The following is a 7,577-nucleotide window of genomic DNA, read 5'->3' on the forward strand; positions in this document are numbered from 1 at the left end:
CGGTGGTCCCGGTACAATACCGATGACCCCGAAACTTGTCCCGATGGCCGAAACAGGATTTCCTATATATAAATCTTTACCTCTGGACCATTTCGGAACTCCTCGTGATGTCCGGGATCTCATCCGGGACTCCGAAAAACATTCGGTAACCACATACAAACTTCCTTTATAACCCTAGCGTCATCGAACCTTAAGTGTGTAGACCCTACGGGTTCGGGAGACATGCAGACATGACCGAGACGTTCTCCGGTCAATAACCAACAGCGGGATCTGGATACCCATGTTGGCTCCCACATGTTCCACGATGATCTCATCGGATGAACCACGATGTCAAGGACTTAATCAATCCCGTATACAATTCCCTTTGTCAATCGGTATGTTACTTGCCCGAGATTCGATCGTCGGTATCCCGATACCTTGTTCAATCTCGTTACCGGCAAGTCTCTTTACTCGTTCCGTAACACATCATCCCGTGGTCAACTCTTTGATCACATTGTGCACATTATGATGATGTCCTACCGAGTGGGCCCAGAGATACCTCTCCGTCACACGGAGTGACAAATCCCAGTCTCGATTCGTGCCAACCCAACAGACACTTTCGGAGATACCCGTAGTGCACCTTTATAGTCACCCAGTTACGTTGTGACGTTTGGCACACCCAAAGCACTCCTACAGTATCCGGGAGTTGCACAATCTCATGGTCTAAGGAAATGATACTTGACATTAGAAAAGCTTTAGCATACGAACTACACGATCTTGTGCTATGCTTAGGATTGGGTCTTGTCCATCACATCATTCTCCTAATGATGTGATCCCGTTATCAACGACATCCAATGTCCATGGTCAGGAAACTGTGACCATCTATTGATCAACGAGCTAGTCAACTAGAGGCTTACTAGGGACATGGTGTTGTCTATGTATCCACACATGTATCTGAGTTTCCTATCAATACAATTCTAGCATGGATAATAAACGATTATCATGAACAAGGAAATATAATAATAACCAATTTATTATTGCCTCTAGGGCATATTTCCAACAGTGGATGGGTTTATTGATACCATTATTGTAGGGGAAACAAGGAAGGTTTCCGACGCACGAATTACTAGCATACACTTTCCTGTTCTACGTTACTTTGCTATATTTGCTAGTAGATGCTTAATAGGGCGCGGCAACTGTGGAAACCTGAGTGCCCCTGATATTTTTATTTTGTGCCATGCCTTATTTCGTGATGACACATTCAGTATGGGCACTATTATTGCAAAACGGTTAAATCTTAACCGTACTAAGGGCCCCGTCCTTGGAGGCATCTTCGCCTCGCGCCTCGCTGCACATTTTAACATACCTATTAGGCATTATGAGAAGGAAGAAAAAATGTTGCCTCCTGTTTATTTAGATTATAAGAGTATGGTAGCATGATGTCTACTACGCAACCTTCTTCTTGTAGACGTTGTTGGGCCTGCAAGTGCACAGGTTTGTAGGACAGTAGCAAATTTTCCTCAAGTGGATGGCCTAAGGTTTATCAATCCGTAGGAGGCGTAGGATGAAGATGGTCTCTCTCAAGCAACCCTGCAACCAAATAACAAAGAGTCTCTTGTGTCCCCAACACACCCAATACAATGGTAAATTGTATAGGTGCACTAGTTCGGCGAAGAGATGGTGATACAAGTGCAAAATAGATAGTAGATATAGGTTTTTTTAAACTGAAAATATAAAAACAGCAAGGTAGTGAGTGGTAAAAGTGAGCGTAAACGGTATTGCAATGATAGGAAACAAGGCCTAGGGTTCATACTTTCACTAGTGCAAGTTCTCTCAACAATAATAACATAGATAGATCATATAACGAGCCCTCAACATGCAACAAAGAGTCACTCCGAAGCCACTAATAGCGGAGAACAAACGTAGAGATTATGGTAGGGTATGAAACCACCTCAAAGTTATTCTTTCAAATCAATCTGTTGGGCTATTCCTATAAGTGTCACAAACAACCCTGGAGTTTTTACTAGAATAACACCTTAAGATACAAATCAACCAAAACCCTAATGTCACCTAGATACTCCATTGTCACCTCAAGTATTCGTGGGCATGATTATATGATATGCATCACACAATCTCAGATTTATCCAACCAACATAAAAGTACTTCAAATAGTGCCCCAAAGTTTCTACCGGAGAATCAAGAACGTGCGCCAACCCCTATGCATAGGTTCATGGGCGGAACCCGCAAGTTGGTCACCAAAACATACATCAAGTGGCACGTGATATCCCATTGTCACCACAGATAAGCACGGCAAGACATACATCAAGTGTTCATAAAAGACTCAATCCGATAAGATAACTTCAAAGGGGAAACTCAATTAATCACAAGAGAGTAGAGGGGGAGAAGAAACATAAGATCCAACTACAATAGCAAAGCTCGGGATACATCAAGATCGTGCCATAGAGGAACACGACAGAGAACACGAGAGAGAGAGAGAGATCAAACACATAGCTACTGGTACATACCCTCAGCCCCGAGGGAAAACTACTCCCTCCTCGTCATGGAGAGCGCCGGGATGATGAAGATGGCCATCGGTGATGGATCCCCCCTCCGGCAGGGTACCGGAAAGGGGCCCCGATTGGTTTTTGGTGGTTCTGGAGGCTTGCGGCGGTGGAACTCCCGATCTATCTTCTGTTCTGGAAGTTTTAGGGTACGTAGGTATATATGGGTGGAGGGAGAACGTCGGTGGAGCTACGGGGGCCCCACGAGGCAGGGGGCGTGCCCAGGGGGGAGGGCCCGCCCCCCACCCTCGTGAGCACCTCTCGTATCTTCTGACGTGGGGTCCAAGTCCATCAGGTGGGTTTCCTTCCAAAAATAACTTCTCCAGTTGATTTCGTTCCGTTTTTACTCCGTCTGATATTCCTTTTCCTCGAAACACTGAAATAGGCATAAAACAGCAAATCTGGGCTGGGCCTCCGGTTAATAGGTTAGTCCCAAAAGTAATATAAAAGTGGATAATAAAGCCCAATATTGCCTAAAACAGTAGATAAAGTAGCATGGAGCAATCAAAAATTATAGATACGTTGGAGACGTATCAAGCATCCCCAAGCTTAATTCCTGCTCGTCCTCGAGTAGGTAAATGATAAAAAGAGAATTTTTGATGCGGAGTGATACTTTGGCATAATTTCAATGTAAATCTTCTTAATCATGGTATGAATATTCAGATCCGAAAGGTTCAAGACAAAAGTTCATATTGACATAAAACATGATAATACTTCAAGCATACTAATCAAACAATTATGTCATCTCAAAATAACATGGCCAAAGGAAGTTCATCCCTACAAAATCATATAGTTAGGCTATGCTTCATTTTCGTCACACAAAGATGTTCCCAACTTCTATACCCCCGATGACAAGCCAAGCAATTGTTTCATACTCAAATAATCTCAAACTTTTTCAACCTTCACGCAATACATGAGCGCGAGCCATGGACATAGCACTATGGGTGGTATAGAATATGATGATGGGGATTGTGTGGAGAAGACAAAAAAGGAGAAAGTCTCACATCAACGAGGCTAATCAATGAGCTATGGAGATGCCCATCAATTGATGTTAATGCAAGGAGTAGGGATTGCCATGCAACGGATGCACTAGAGCTAAGAATGCTCAATAAAAGAAAACTAGTGGGTGTCCATCCAACTTGCTTGCTCATGAAGACCTAGGGCATTTTGAGGAAGCCCATCGTTGTAATATACAAGCCAAGTTCTATAATGAAAAATTCCCACTAGTATGAACAAGACAACTTATGAGACTCACTATATGAAAAACAAGGTGCTACTTTGAAGCACAATATATGAGACTCACTACATGAAAAACAAGGTGCTACTTTGAAGCACAAGTGTGGAAAAAGAGATAGTAGCATTGCCCTTTTTATTTTCTCCTTCTTTTTTGGGCCTTTTTCTTTTTTTTCTTTTTGGCCTTTCTCTCTTTTTTTGATTGGGCAATGCTCTAATAATGATGATCATCACACTTCTATTGATTATAACATAATGATTACAACTCGATACTAGAACAAGATATGACTCTATATGAATGCCTCCGGCGGTGTACCGGGATGGTGCAATGAATCAAGAGTGACATGTATGAAAAATAATGCATGGTGGCTTTGCCATAAATACAATGTCAACTACAAGATCATGCAATGGCAATATGACAAAAGTAAAGCATGTCCTGATGATGATGATGATGATGATGGAAGTTGCATGGCAATATATCTCGGAATGGCTATGGAAATGCCATGATAGGTAGGTATGGTGGCTGTCTTGAGGAAGATATAGGGAGGTTTATGTGTGAAAGAGCGTATCATATCACGGGGTTTGGATGCACCGGCGAAGTTTGCACCAACTCTCAATGTGAGAAAGGGCAATGCACGGTACCGAAGAGGCTAGCAAATGGCGGAAAGGTAAAATTGCGTATAATCCATGGACTCAACATTAGTCAAAAGAACTCATATACTTATTGCAAAAATTTAGAAGTCATCAAAAATCAAGTACTACGCGCATGCTCCTAGGGGGATAGATTGGTAGGAAAAGACCATCGCTCGTCCCCGACCGCCACTCATAAGGATGCACAAGCCAGGTACACTTCATGCTTCAAATTTGTTACACAACTTTAACCATACGTGCATGCTACGGGACTTGCTAACTTCAACACAAGTATTTCTCAAATTCACAACTACTCAACTAGCACGACTATGATATTATCACCTCCATATCTCAAAACAATTATCAAGCATCAAACTTATCTTAGTATTCAACCCACTAAAAAGAAAGTTTCACATATCTTGAATACCAAGTATATTAACATTAAGCAAATTACCATGCTATTAACAACTCTCGAAATAATCTAAGTGAAGCATGAGAGATCAAGTTTCTTTAAAACAAACCACCACCGTGCTCTAAAATATCAAGTGAAGCACTAGAGCAAAAATTATCACGCTCAAAAAGATATAAGTGAAGCACATAGAGTAAACTATCAAGCTCAAAAGATATAAGTGAAGCACATAGAGTATTCTAACAAATTTCAATTCATACATGGCTCTCTCAAAAGGTGTGTACAGCAAGGATGATTGTGGTAGACTAACAAGCAAAGACACAAATAATACAATACGCTCCAAGCAAAACACATATCATGTGGTAAATAAAAATATAGCTCCAAGTAAATTTACCGATGAACGAAGACGAAACAGGGGATGCCTTCCGGGGCATCCCCAAGCTTAGGATCTTGGTTGTCCTTGAATATTACCTTGGGGTGCCTTGGGCATCCCCAATCTTAGGCTCTTGCCAATCCTTATTCCATAATCCATCGAATCTTTACCCAAAACTTGAAAACTTCACAACACAAAACTTAAAGTAGAAAACTCGTAAGCTCCGTTAGTATAAGAAAATAAATCACCACTTCAAGGTACTGTAATGAACTCATTCTTTATTTATATTGGTGTTAGACCTACTTTATTCCAACTTCTCTATGGTTTATAAACTATTTTACTAGCCATAGATTCATCAAAATAAGTAAACAACACATGAAAAACAGAATCTGTCAAAAACAGAACAGTCTGTAGTAATCTGGATCAAACGTATACTTCTGGAACTCATAAAATTCTCAAATAAATTTCTGGACCTGAGTACTTTATCTATTAATCATCTGCAAAAAGAATTAACTAAATAGCACTCTCTAAATAAAAATGGCAGCAGTTCTCGTGAGCGCTAAAGTTTCTGTTTTTTTACAGCATGATCAACAAGACTTTACCCAAGTCTTCCCAAAGGTTCTACTTGACACAAACACTAATTAAAATCATAAAACCACATATAAACAGAGGCTATATTAATTATTTATTACTAAACAGGAACAAAAAGCAAGGAACAAAAATAAAGTTGGGTTGCCTCCCAACAAGCGCTATCGTTTAACGCCCCTAGCTAGGCATGATGATTTCAATGATGCTCACATAAAGGATAAGAATTGAAACATAAATAGAGAATCCAGAAGAATATGAATAGAACATTTAAGTCTAACCCACTTTCATGCATAGGGATTTTGTGAGCAAACAACTTGTGGGAACAAGAATCAACTTGCATAGGAAGGTAAAACAAGCATAACTTCAAAACTTTAAAGCACATAGAGAGGAAACTTGATATTATTGTAATTCCGACAAGCATATGTTCCTCCCTCATAATAATTTCCAGTAGCATCATGAATGAATTCAACAATATAACCAGCACCTAAAGCATTCTTTTCATTATCTACAAGCATAGAAAATTTACTACTCTCCACATAAGCAAAATTCTTCTCATGAATAATAGTGGGAGCAAACTCAACAAAATAGCTATCATGTGATTGAAAATTAAGATCAAGATGACAAGTTTCATGGTTATCATTATTCTTTATAGCATACGTGTCATCACAATAATCATCATAGATAGGATGCATTCTTTCATCATAGTAAATTTGCTCATCAAAGCTTGGGGGACAAAAAATATCATCTTCATCAAACATAGCTTCCCCAAGCTTGTGGCTTTGCATATCATTAGCATCATGGATATTCAAGGAATTCATACTAACAACATTGCAATCATGCTCATCATTCACATATTTAGTGCCAAACAATTTAGAGATTTCTTCTTCTAGCACTTGAGCACAATTATCCTTTCCATCATACTCACGAAAGATATTAAAAAGGTGAAGTGTATGAGACAAACTCAATTCCATTTTTTATATAGTTTTCTTTTATAAACTAAACTAGTGATAAAACAAGAAACTAAGAGACTCGATTGCAAGATCTAAAGATATACCTTCAAGCACTCACCTCCCCGGCAACGGCGCCAGAAAAGAGCTTGATGTCTACTACGCAACCTTATTCTTGTAGACATTGTTGGGCCTGCAAGTGCACAGGTTTGTAGGACAGTAGCAAATTTCCCTCAAGTGGATGACCTAAGGTTTATCAATCTGTAGGAGGCGTAGGATGAAGATGGTCTCTCTCAAGCAACCCTGCAACCAAATAACAAAGAGTCTCTTGTGTCCCCAACACACCCAATACAATGGTAAATTGTATAGGTGCACTAGTTCGGCAAAGAGATGGTGATACAAGTGAAAATAGATAGTAGATATAGGTTTTTGTAAACTGAAAATATAAAAACAGCAAGGTAGCGAGTGGTAAAAGTGAGCGTAAACAGTATTGCAATGATAGGAAACAAGGCCTAGGGTTCATACTTTCACTAGTGCAAGTTCTCTCAACAATAATAACATACATAGATCATATAACGAGCCCTCAACATGCAACAAAGAGTCACTCCAAATCCACTAATAGCGGAGAACAAACGTAGAGATTATGGTAGGGTACGAAACCACCTCAAAGTTATTCTTTCAAATCAATCCGTTGGGCTATTCCTATAAGTGTCACAAACAACCCTGGAGTTTTTACTAGAATAACACCATAAGATACAAATCAACCAAAACCCTAATGTCACCTAGATACTCCATTGTCACCTCAAGTATCCGTGGGCATGATTATACGATATGCATCACACGATCTCATATTTATC

The sequence above is a fragment of the Triticum urartu genome, chromosome 2A, assembly GCF_056163025.1.
Source record: "Triticum urartu cultivar PI428250 chromosome 2A, HENAU_Tu73, whole genome shotgun sequence".
In the NCBI taxonomy this organism is placed as follows: domain Eukaryota; kingdom Viridiplantae; phylum Streptophyta; class Magnoliopsida; order Poales; family Poaceae; genus Triticum; species Triticum urartu.